This window comes from Lathyrus oleraceus, chromosome 7 (assembly GCF_024323335.1).
Source record: "Lathyrus oleraceus cultivar Zhongwan6 chromosome 7, CAAS_Psat_ZW6_1.0, whole genome shotgun sequence".
NCBI classification, from domain to species: Eukaryota; Viridiplantae; Streptophyta; class Magnoliopsida; order Fabales; family Fabaceae; genus Lathyrus; species Lathyrus oleraceus.
The window spans coordinates 65,095,757-65,109,763 of NC_066585.1; positions in this window are offsets into that span (position 1 = coordinate 65,095,757).

Below are 14,007 nucleotides of genomic sequence, written 5' to 3' on the forward strand. Positions count from 1 at the left end.
GATGCTGAATTTATCTTCGATGAAAAATGTACTGAAGCATTTAATCTTCTGAAGGAAGCTCTGACTTCAGCACCTATAATGAAACCCCCTGATTGGTCAGAACCGTTTGAGATAATGTGTGACGCCAGTGATTACGCTGTTGGAGCCGTTCTAGGTCAGAGAAAAGATAAGAAGTTACATGTGATTTATTATGCCAGTAGAACCCTAGACGCTGCACAGCTCAATTACGCAACAACCGAAAAAGAGCTCCTAGCTGTAGTTTTTGCAATAGACAAATTTAGATCTTATCTAGTAGGAGCCAAGATTATAGTTTATACCGACCATGCTGCCATTCGTTACTTACTAAGCAAAAAGGATGCCAAGCCTAGGTTACTTCGATGGATTCTATTACTGCAAGAGTTTGATTTGGATATCCGTGATAAGAAAGGCACTGATAATGTGGTAGCTGATCACCTATCTAGGCTAGAATACTTGAAACCTGATCCAGTTCCCATAAATGACGATTTTGCCTATGATAGACTGATAGCCCAACTAGAAACCATTGAAGAAGATAACCCAGACCCTCATGAGCATTTTCAAAAATCCTTAGCCATAAGTGATGTACCTTGGTATGCAGACTTTGTTAATTATCTAGCCGCTGACATCATACCCCCTGATCTAAACTACCACCGGAAGAAGAAGTTCTATAGTGATGTGAGAAACTTCTATTGGGACGAACCATTTCTTTTCAAGAGAGGTAAAGATGGCATTTTCCGCCGTTGTGTTCCAGAAGAAGAGGTAAATAATATAATTGAGCATTGTCACTCTGCACCCTATGGTGGACATGCAAGCACATCTAAGACCTACGCCAAGATTCTTCAAGCTGGCCTATTCTGGCCTACTATGTGGCGTGATGTCCATGCTTTCATTGTCAAGTGTGATAGATGCCAACGCACAGGAAATATTTCAAGACGTAATGAAATGCCGTTAAGAAATATCCAAGAAGTAGAACTCTTCGACGTATGGGGTATAGACTTTATGGGACCGTTCCCACCATCTTTTGGAAATCAGTACATCTTAGTAGCTGTTGACTACGTGTCTAAATGGATTGAAGCTATCGCCACACCCACAAACGACACCAGAGTAGTCATCAAATTATTCAAAAATTATATATTTCCCAGGTTTGGAACACCCCGTTTAGTCATAAGCGATGGAGGATCTCACTTCATATCGAGAATATTTGATAAACTTTTAAGCAAGTATGGAGTTAAGCATAGAGTAGCAACACCATACCACCCACAGACCAATGGACAAGTGGAAGTATCTAATAGGGAGATAAAACAAATCCTCGAGAAGACTGTCTCTATATCTAGAAAGGATTGGTCACAGAAACTTCAAGAAGCATTATGGGCCTATAGAACCGCTTTCAAAACTCCTATAGGAACAACCCCTTATCAACTGGTCTATGGAAAATCATGTCACTTACCTTTTGAATTGGAACATAAGGCCTATTGGGCCATCAAAACTTTGAATTTGGATTACTCGACAGCTGGTGAGAAACGTATCCTTGACATCCACAAATTAGAAGAGCTCAGACAATCTGCCTACGAAAATGCCATCATATACAAAGAAAGAACAAAAGCTTGGCATGACAAAAGAATCATAAGAAGAGACTTCAAAATAGGCGATCCTGTTCTCCTGTTCGATTCTAGGTTACGACTTTTTCCAGGTAAACTCCGTTCGAGATGGACTGGCCCTTTCGAAGTATCTAAGATCCTGAGATCCGGTGCTATTGAAATCAAGAACCAGACATGTAAACCGTTCATCGTCAATGGACAGAGGTTGAAGCCCTACGAAGGAGGTGACATCCCGACAACATACACCTGCCATACTCTGAGTGATCCACCATATCCTTCCAATGATGTTTAAATATCGGTCGTCGAGCTAATGACGTTAAACAAGCGCTGCATGGGAGGCAACCCATGGTTTTTCTTATTTTTTGTACTTTTTATTTTTACTTTTACTTTATTTTGTTTATATTATTATTATTATGTCAGGACTAACGATTGAATGTTTTATGTGCTTTCAGGACTTGTTTGCTAACCTTGTACAGAATGCAGAACCCTGATGACATGCACGTGGCCTTTAGAGATGATGCACAGAGAGAGCGTTACTATGTTCACATGAGACGCCCTATGGCTCCTACCAGGTACCCTGACCATGACTGCATGGATGCCTTGGGGATAGAGCCAAGCGTCAGATTTTTATGCCATCAACTCCAGTGGGAACAGTTTGACTACAGGAACAACACTTATAGGAACTTGACTCTTGAGTTCCTCAGCTCGTTTCATTATGACCCCTGGGCTGGACCCGATGGACTCGCTGTTTTCAGGTTGTTCGGGATTGACTACTCATTCTCTCACAAGGAGTTTGGTGATTTGCTAGGTTTCCAGACTACTCCTGATGCTATTCCAGATACACCGATGGGGTATTTTATGAGCAGAGAAGTGGAAAAGTTTTGGACTAAAATATCCGGCGGAGGGAGCCAAGATCCTTCTACCCAGTTTTCTCAGGTAATCCACAACCCTGCATTGAGGTACTTCCAGATGATTCTAGCACATTCTTTCCTAGGTTTTCCAGATACAGAGACACTGCTAAGTGAAGAGGAGATTTTCCTACTGTTTTGTGCGACTCAGTCTCGCCCTGTTGCTTGTGGCAACTTTCTGTTAAAGGGCTTGGCTAGTGTTGCCAGATCATCCGTAGGCATCATCCATGTCGGTGGGATTGTTACACAGATTGCTACTGCATTGGGTCTGTCTCGCAAGTTATTGCACCTCAGGACCTTCTGCTTCTACACCACCCTGGATATTGATTTTTGTCTTGATAGAGGACTGATGAGGAGGGTTTTTTTTTGAGCCCAACATGTTTAGACTGCTGATCGACGGCGAAGCGATACACTATTTCACATTACCAGATCAGCTGATGACCAGTGTCCATGATCCTGAAAATTGGAGTTATGCTCTAGAGGGTTATGGAGAGACTGTCGAAGAGCCGAAATCGCCTCCCGCCGCTGAGTACACTCCTACACCTCTTACTCCCCAGATCACTGTTATGTCTAACAATTTGTCTCTGCAGCCACCTGACCTACAAACACAGATTTATGAGCTCCGTAAGGAGACTGCCCTGCTCAAGCAGGAAGTGGCAGACTTAGAGTTACAGATGCAGGTTTCTGATCTCACTCATGCCTCAGAGACCGATGCTCTACATCAGGAGATTGAAGAGCTTCGGAGGGAGATAGCTGAGTTTCGTGGATCAAGCCAGGAAAAGACGCCTACCACATGACTCATTCTACCCTGACAGCATTACCCTAGTATTTTATTTATCGCATTTCCAGACATATTTTACTTTACTGCAGCTTTTATATTTTCATGCACTCTGAATTTCTTATATATATACATATTATGCACTAATGTTAACTTTTTCTTTTTCTTTTGTTTCTTTAATTATTTTATTTTTTTGTCGTGCAAAGAAAAAAAAATATATAAGACAAAAATATTTTCATTTTTGTCTTTACAAAAAAATATGCAAGCCTCAAGCCTTGAAAAGAAGAAGAAAAACGCTATTCAGACCCCCCGGAAGACAAAGGTGCAAGAAGGCCCAAAAGGAGGATCCAAAACCACAAGGCCCAGGAATTGGCCTTGTGGCGGGCGCCATAGGCCCTGTGGCGGGCGCCACACCGTACCAACAACAAGTACGGGGCTGAATCCCCATTTCCACCATTTTCATCCCTTTCTTCACCAAAAACCCATTTTTCCAACCTTCCAAATCCTCCTTGAACCCCATTAAAGCTCCCTCATTTCCAAAATACCCACCATCCATAAAACATATCCAACATCCATTTCCATTTTCATCCATCAAAAAACCAAAAAAATCAAAACTTTATCATTCCCTCATAAACCACTTTTTCTACCATTTTCACTACCTAAGGAGCATTCAACAATGGAGTTCAACGGATTTCTTCTTCGTGATGGAAGACCGGGCGAAAGGCAACGGAAAATTATTCAGAGGCTTCAAAGTCGAGAAATTCTCTCGACTAGGTACGTCGACGATAACTGTCTGTATGCTTTGGGTATTTATCATAGTGTTTTTAATTTATTAGAATTTCTAGGCTTGCATAATATTTTCATTAATCAGGAACCTACCTATGAGCGACTGACAACCGAGTTTTTGAGTTCTTTAATATACACTGTCAGTCCTAACACTGCTAGCACTGTTGGTACTGTTATTTTTAGACTGTTCGGAATTGAGTATGAATTCAGTACCGACAATCTAGCAGGTTTGTTAGGAATCCCTCATAGGGAAGGTGCAATTTGTGAGGCACCTTTGGATGCGGAGTGGTCGGCCGAGGTATTTACCTTCTGGCAAAGGCTTTCAAGTTCTTCAATTAATTCTTTCGAAGGGATACTTGCGTCGACCATTCACAACCCGGCCATAAGAGTTTTTAGACTTCTTTTGGCATGTACTATTTTTGGCCGGGAAAGTCCAAACAAGGTAAATGCTCGTGAACTCCTATTTTTGCAAGGATGCCTCACTAGAACCCACATCAATCCGGTCCCGTTTATGCTTGCTCATATGACTTTATTTACTAACAAAACAGGACCGATTGTTTTTGGAGGGCTTGTTACGTATATTGCTCGGGCTCTTGGCCTGAACGATGAGATAGCTACACTTGAACCACTACCTCCTCGCACAATTAATTTAAAATTTCTGAAAGACATGAAATTGTGCCGAGCAAGGAGAGAAGGTGGTTATGAGTTGATGGTTCATGGGGTAGCTATCCCATCTGTTGCTTTACCATGCAGTAGACGTACTGATGTACGTGATGAAAGGAACTGGACCTATGATCTTAATGCTCCACGTGTTTTGGGTCCACTTCCTCCTAATATTCCCGATGGGGAGGCACATGACACTGATGATGAGTATGATCGGAGAGAGCAGTCTCCCATCCCTCACATGTCCCCCCATCGTCCTTCACAGTCACACACCGCACCATCTTCCTCTAACCCTGTTGCAGGTACTGCTCCTGGATTCCATGTCACCGAGGAGATGTGGCGTGATATGACAGCTAGAGAAGAAAGGCGTGATGGCCTTCTCTCTACTATTTCACAGCAGCTGACGGACAATATGAGCTTCATGCAACAATCGCGATTGGTTTCGGATCGTGCCTATAGCAACGTTTGCCGTACCTTGAACGATATCTCATTAGAGCAGAACCGTCAGAAAGAGTTCAACAGCCAACACTACCAGCTTGTCGAGGCCACTCAGGGTTCCATCTTAGGTAACCTTCGAGAGGTTCGGAGTGCTCAGGCTGCTTTATCAGCACGACTCGACCGGAGGGACCAGCATCGTAGTAGATCCCGTCGTTCCAGACCATCACATCAGGACGGCGAAGGCACCAGTGCCCCTCCTCAGTAGTCTTTTTCAGGTTACCCCCCTTATCTTATTTCGAAACATTGGGGACAATGTTCGATCTAAGTGTGGGAGGGGATTTTATTGCTTTCTGTCATTTCCCTTTTTAGTTAATTATTTCCTTTCAGTTATTTCCTTTCAGTAATTTAATTTTCTTAGATAATGCATGAGTCTGACGAGTCACCAGTATAGTGTCTTTTTAGTTCATCTTCATTTTTTCCCATTTCCTTAGCCTTACCAGAAAATTTTTAAAAAAGAAAATGATGTTGTTTCACATGTTTTTTGGGCTTTGGGACAGGTTTAGATTAGGATGTAGTGACCTAGGTCAACTTTTTGAAACATCAGAACCATTTTAGCACCATAGACCTCTTGAATATAGGAATCACTCCTAAACCCCACCATCTTGGCCTTTACTATCATTTTAAAAATTGTCCTAAGTAGTTTATCTTAGCAGTCAGCTCCGGCTTAAGCATGCTCTACGTAGGGGGCCGATGAACATAAGTGAATGATCCAGTGCTAATAAAAAAAAAAAAAAAAAAAACAAAAAAAAAAAAAAAAGAAAAAAAGGGCAAACTCTGGTATAGGTGACCCTCACAAAGTCATTTAAACCGAAAAAAAGAGAAAAAAAAATTTTTGCAAGTCACCTATTGTTAGTTGGTTCAGAGGTATCTGGCACTGAACTTGGTAGGGCGGATTACGATCCGATCCCCCGCAGCTACATTTAGGCGAAATAAAACAGGTTTACACATGCTTATGTGCCAGAAACCTTATGTTATGGATCAGAATCACTAACCGGTCACTCTACTATGAAGCATGTACAGATAACGGGCTTAATGTGATTGCGCCTGAATGAAAAGGACACAAAAAGATGAGAAGATAGGCCTAGGTATTGTGGGATGATATGGAGTGGTTAATATAGGATTGAAGTTTGTGTTTGTGTTACTATGGTACCCTTGGTTCACTTAGTTAGTATCTGTCACTGCATCCTGACTTGAACTTAGAATCCCTTTAGCCCAAAGACAAGTGTTGACACCATATTTTCTTAAGCTTTAATGTTTGCTTGAGGACAAGCAAAGGTTTAAGTGTGGGAGAATTTGATCACACTAAATTTCACCGTATTTCTGACTCCGATTTCGCATGCATTCTTAGCTTTTATTGTTGTTTTGCTTTGTTATTTCTTTGTTTTCTTATGTTTTCAGGTTTTTATAATAATCGGAGCTTGAATCGGGAAAAGGAGCGAAAAAGGAGTGAAAACGGGCGAAAACCTAGAAATTCAGCGTTTTGCACTTACGGCACCCACCGTGGCGGGCGCCATGGGGTTAGCCATGACGTGGCCACGTCTCAAGACCACTCCTCAACCGCCAAGACCCACGATCCCCACTCCATCATCCCCTGTAGGGACCATGGCGGGCGCCATAGGCCTGTGGCGGGCGCCACAAGGCCAAAATCAGTAACCTCCACTTTTTAGTGGAGGGGCGTCCCTGTCATTTCATGCTTTCAGTTTTTACTATAAATAGGACCTTAGATTTTCGTTTTTCTTCATCCAGAATTAGAATTCTCTAGGCATATATCAGTTATAAAGCAGTTGCCATTCCACATCGGGGTGCCTCTGCAATCGAGTGATCGAGTCTGTAATCTGTCTGTGGTTCGAGTTTTGGAGCACTCTGGAGGAAGTTAATCCTGCCGCCATTTTAATTCAAGTTCGTATTTTACTTTTATTTATTTCCTGCACTCGCACATTTACGTTGTTTATTTCCTGCACTCGCACATTTACGTTGTTTATTTCCTGCACTCGCACATTTACGTTGTTTATTTCCTGCACTCGCACATTTACGTTGTTTATTTCCTGCACTCGCACTTTACTTTGTTTATTATCCGCACTCGCTTTAAATTACTTTTATGAAAAACTATAAAGAGAATATTTACTTTATCATGTCTAACTAATTCTATAAAGGTTAGAATGTAAGGATCGTAATTAAACCAGTAATCAGTATAATTGTTCGTGGAAACACCTAAGGGCTATTTTATCTTTCAATTCAAGTAATTGTTTTTAACTATTTCAAAAACAGCCAAAAGCGCTTTGTCTAGTTTATTAGGAGATTTTAGATTAAAAGAAAAGAGATTTTAAAACGATTTTCGGACGCGTTAGGAAGTTTAAACTCTGGTTCGTAAGAACCTCTTTTTGCTAAGAAGTCCAGGTTAAAATACTTTTCAACTTAGTTAAGATACTATATTTCTTAAAAATAGGTTTACTACTCTAACGCAGTACGCACCTTTTTATCCGTGACAATAGGAGGGGTTGATTAGAGAGTACAACTCGGTTCTGAATACGCGAAAGCGACAGTTCCTGTTAAATTAGTTCTTTTCAAAGGAGAAAACATTGCCCATAAGTAGTTCCACTAACAAGTACTGGATTATCATTGATTGCGTGAATTACATTCGAGCCTGTCTTTATTTATTATTTAAAATTATAATTTTATTTACCATTGCACCCTTATTAAAACCCTTAAAAATAGTTGCCTTAGATACACACCATAACAACAGGTTTGATAGATTGACACTTGGTCTCTGTGGATTCGATAATCTTTTATATTACTTTGACGTGATTCGTACACTTGCGAAAAACACGCATCAGTTGACTTAAGATTTAATTCAAAATAAGTATTAATGAAAAGAGCTTGAAAAATCAAAGGCATATGGCCTAGGTTTCTAGTTTTGAAAACAATGTCAATGTTTGCACAAAATGAGTTTGACTTGGGTTAGAGTGGAGAGAGGAAGAGAAGGGCTAGTCCTAAACATGCAAAGATGAGAGAAAAGAATAAAACCCTTGGAGTTCCTTTCTTGAGATCATAAGGATGATCCAAGATGCTCCTTTCCTTTGGACTTAGCAATTAACTCAAGCAATCAAACAAATTTTCAATCAGACTCCTAGGATCTTCATTTGGCTTGTCCCTTAACTTGGATGCTCATGACAATAGTCCTTCTAACTATCCCAATTTTGGAATCCCTATCACACAAGAACAAACAATCAAAAAGTTCACAATGCAATAATAGAAATGGACAAAGAGAGAGTTTAGATTAGGGGTCCTTTCAAGTCAACATCAAGATGTAAGCATTCTAAAGGCATGAGCCCTAGTTGCTCTTCAACAATTTTAGCATTCTAAAGGCATGAGGCCTAGTTTCTCTTGAACTCCATTAAGCATAGGTGAGGTCCTAATTCTAAGTTCTTTCTCCTCTTTGCATTGGGTTCACACAAACAAAGACAAAACAAGCACAAAGCAATAGTATATTTACACAATAATGTGCTCAAGTGAGCAAAAGGGAAATGGCATAAACATAAACATGAGCTCAAATGAGCAAAGGGAAAAGATAATATGAATAAATGATCAAGAAATTAAATTGCATTAAAGTAAATTGCAAGAATTAAATGCTTGAATTAAAAGTTAGTAATTAGTAGTAAGTGTTAGTGTGCCATAAGGCAATTTAGCGCTATGTTAAGCAATCGTAAGTGGACTAATGTAGTAGTCACACCTATCTGAGGTCGGTCAATAAAACTATAGACAAATAAACATAAGTTAGAGATTATGACTAGTAAGCCAAGCTCCTACAACTTGCCATGCCAAAAGAAAAGATGGAAGTCAAGAAATGTCAAACATATTTTTGGTATTTTTTGGAATTAAAATAATACGTAAAATAAAAAGAACAAAGTAAGGTCAAACTTTAAATCCAATTCAAATCAACTTGTATAAGTCCAATTGGATCATCATAAGTCTAACATGGTCAAACTAGGTTTGACAAATTTTCTCAATATTTTTTGAAAACAGAAGCTATTTTAAAATCAATTAAAAGCATTAAAATATAACACAAATGAATTAAAATCTCAAATCAATTAAGAAATTGATGAGAATATTTTCATAGGCTTATCATGATCCAAATGTGTTAAGAAAATATTTTTGGAATTTTTGAATATCTAAAACTATTTAAAATGAATTAAAAACAATTAAAAACAAAATAATTCACAAAAAATATTAAATGGAATCACAAAAATAATTAAAAATCAGATTATGAAACTAGATTTTAAAAGAAAAATTTTGCAATTGGTCCCATATTTTTGTGATTCCAAATAAAGGAGTTATGAATTTTTGAAAAAAAATGGATTTAAAGAAAATAAAACAGAAATTATAAAAAGAGAAAAAATTTGGAGCGCATGATCCAACCTCATTAATTGACGTGGACCATCATGTGGCTCAGATACGCGCGCTCACCATGTACATTAATCAAACGCGTTGCAAAACATTTAAAAAAAGGTCAAACAAGGCAAAGGCTCATATTAGATCATGGCAATTGGATCCAAGGGCCAAAGAGATGCCACGTAGGGACGGTGGTGGAAACCATCGTCTTCTCCGGTGAGCCAACAGAAACCGGCCACCAGTTGCAGGTTTTGCAACCTCAACCAAACCACGCGTGCCTTATATCAAAGTAAAGCTGGGGTGATGTACATCACCCCTGTAACCTTGGATTTCACTCAAGATCCCTATGGAAGGAGAAATATGAGATGGAAAATCCAGGTGTTCAATCTGCAGTTCATCAATTCATGAAATTAAAGCCACCATTGGCTTGCCTCTCACACGAGGACTTCAGAAAACCAAGAAAACTCAAGCAAAGCACAATATATGATGAGATTCGAAGCAAAACAGTTGAGATGTAAACCTTTGAGTGCAGCTTTGATGAGCACGATCCAACCAATCTCTTGCTTGCAGCTTGATCTTGAGGTATGGTATGAGTGCAAGGCTTAGGAATTAGTATTGAAGATCAACTGATGTTGTTGAAAATCAAACTTGAAAAGTGAAATGAAAATGCAAAATTCCTTTGGTGTGAGGTTGGGATTCAATTCCAGCAGAGTTTTAGGCGCCTTCAGGTTAAGAATTAAATGAAGCAATGGATCTATTTATAGTTGAAGCTGCAAGGAGAGTGAATGGAACTCGTGTGCATGATCATTGGGTCCTCCATGCATGGGCCTGTACAGGCGCATGTGAGGCCCAAAACCAATTGGAATTGCAAGTGAAGTGATTTGGAGAAGGTTTGGACGTGCAGATTGAATGGCAATTGCTTGTGCATGAAGGTTTCACTTCGATTCCATAAATGGTCACAAATGTTCTCCTCTTCGAAAGTCATACATAGAAATTCCAAACATATGCATGTGAGTAATGGTTGGAAATGTCTTGACATAAGGAATAAAAGATATGTTGAACAAAAATCCATTTGGAGTTTGGAAGTTTATGAAAACTGGCCATGAAGTTTGATGTACAAAACATGTCTTTGAAAAATTTGCCAAAAGTGACAAACTTCAAGCCATTCTATTTTAATTATGCAAGCCTCAACTGGAAAAACCTCCAACATTAAAGTTGTAGATCTTTTAAAGAAAATAAATTTGGACTTAAATTTTGAATCATTTGGATTTTTAATGAGAAGTTATGGGCACTTGAAGTTGGACTTTTTCAAGATTCAATGGCTTTGGTCCAAAGTGACCTATAATGTTTTGTATTATCACATGTGTTTCTTTTAGGATTATGAAATTTTGTCCAACATAACATTTGAAGTAGACATCTTAAGATTTCCAATGAAATTGGTCTGACCTCAAAATCATAAAAAATTGAGTGAGTTAGGTCCTTGGGAAGTTGACCCAAAATTAGGGTTTTAGTCAAAATGGCCTATAATGTTTTGAAATGAATGATGACCTTAAAAGTTTCAAATGAATTTTTGATGAACATGAAAGTTGTTCATATGGTTCTTAAGAACATGTTTTCTCTTGGGGTCATATTCATTTGACAAACACATCAAAAGTTAGGTCTCAGTGGATTTCAATTTAGTCAGATGATTTGACTGGTCAACTTCTCAAGTCCAAACTCCAAATCTTAATGAATGAATGATTGAGGATACTCACATAGGCTCATATATGCATAAAATAATTAATGAAAATAACTTCCCTTGATTTAATTTGATCATGGGTTTAGGTTGCTTCATGAGCAAGGTATAATTAATGCACAGCTGAATTAGGGTTTCCTTGGGAAACAAGCCTCGAGCCCTTTGGTTTATCTTGATCAAATTGACAAATTGAGGTACTTGGGAGACATATATGATGATTGAGAGCTCTGGGGACCATTTTCATGCTTGCTTTCTGTTGGTGTAAGTCCTAGAGGCCAATACATTTGGTACTTGTATCGAATTATTTATTAATAATAAAAGACTTTTTCTTTATTACGTTTGTTTAATAAAGTCCCTAGAATAGCTAGTCTGTTTAATGTATCAAGTATGACTTAATCATGAGATCACATTAAACCTAAGGACACTATTCTTAAAGTATTCGTAGTCGAGCTTTATTGTGAAGTGGGATGACATTAAAGCATTAAGACTATTATGTATATAGACTGATGATCACATCTCATGGATCATGGATAAGGAGTTATCAAGTCTTAAACGTAGGTATGAATATTAAGAGTAATATTTATACCGGATTGACCCGCTATGAGAATACTATATAAAAAGTTATGCAAAGTGCCATAAGTTATTCTCATGGTGATAATGGTGTATACCACTCTTCGACCTGAAACCACTATGGACCCTAGATGTAGAGTCGAGTGCTTTATTGCTGATCAAACGTTGTCTGTAACTGGATAACCATAAAGACAGTTGATAGGTACTCCACGAAGCATACTGAGGGACATGAGTGATCTAGATGGAATTTGCCCATCCTGCATAACAGGATAAATGTCTATGGGCCCACTATTGAACTAGACAAGGATGACACGGTCTATGCCTTGTGTTCAATATAGACATAAGGGCAAAAGGGTAATTATACACATAAGTATTATCACAGAAGGAATTGTCAGATCACTTGACATTTTCGTGTCTTGGGTAGCAGTGATGTGTTGCTAGATACCGCTCACTGTTTATTATGTTAAATACATGATTTAGTATAATTGCCAATGCCGCGAAAACCTACAGGGTCACACACAAAGGACGGATTGATGAGAGATAGAGTAACTAAGGAATACCGTAAGGTACGGTGCCCTTAAGTGAATTATAGAACATCGTAAGGTACGGTGTACTTGAGTAGAATAGGAAATATGGTAAGGTACCATGGGCTTAAGTGATTTTGGGCATATTATAAGATATGGGCCAAAATACACTTAAGTGGGCCTTTTAGCTTGAAGCCCACACAAGTGGTTCTATAAATAGAACCCTTGTGCAAAAGCATTCATTGCGGTTGCATTATTTTCGTTTTCTCTCTCTCTCTCTCTCTCTCTCTCTCTCTCTCTCTCTCTCTCTCACTCAAAGCCTTCATTCGTACCAGCTAGCACTGAGATTGAAGGAATCCGTTCGTGTGGACTGAGTAGAGACGTTGTCATCGTTCAACGTTCGTGATCGCTCCGTGGATCTGCATCAAAGGTTTTGATCGTCACAAGAGATCTGCACCAAAGGTTTCAATCGACACAAGAGGTAAATATTCTATCACTGATCATGACCATTCGTAAGGATCTCTAAAGGAGAAAATTTTAATTTCCGCTGCATTTTGGACCGCAATTCTCCTTCAGTGGTATCAGAGCCACTTACGAAACCATGAATCGGATAGCTGTTTAATTTCTGTATTAATATGATTAAAAGACAGAATGAATCAATTAATTAAACGGGTAATTAAATTTGGCATGATGAGTGTACGAGTTGGATGATTGATGTTGACTATGCTTCGGAACCGACATTAGTATGGTGAAGCAGCGATACATCGATCGTCCATATGTTACGCAATTGAGACCGATCAACTTATATATGATATAAGTAATCATAATGCAAAGTACGGTATATATGATATACTGTTTCTGTTTCGTTCATTCAAACACTAAGTGGTTGTTTTCTTTTGAGCGATCAATGGTCATTTGCTTCAGAATCCGACATTAGTATGGTGAAGCAATGACCTGTTGATCGATCATACTGAATCAACAATCGAGGTGTGTTTGACGGTCTGAAATTGGTGCATTAGGGTTAGTGACGGCGCAAGGGTTGTGCCATCAAGGAGTTGTGAATTTAGGGCTTTGTGGAACACGTCTGTTGACTGTTTCAAAGTTCTGTTATTTTTGGCGCGTGACGTTCGTCACGAGCTTGTGACGATAGTAACAAGCTGGACGTGACGGTCGTCACGTGCTTTGTGACGGTCGTCACACTCACAAATCCAGAATTCTAGGCATTTCTGTTTTTGGCCGCGTGACGCTCGTCATGGGCCTGTGACGGTCGTAACAAGCTTGTGACGGTCGTAGCATGCTTGTGACGGTCGTCACACTCACAGAGTCAGAATTCTCGGGGTTTCTGTTTTGTGACTGCGCAAGAGTTGTGTTGATGCAAAACGATGTCCATTTCAAATGAATCGTTCATTAAAATTTTTGGACAGGGGCGTTGCCCCTCCAAACCCACAAGGGGCACTGCCCCCTTGATCCCCATCCGCTGATCGGTCAGCGGAACCCCCGGCTAACTCTGCGTAGTATGATCGGTCTCCGACATTTAATT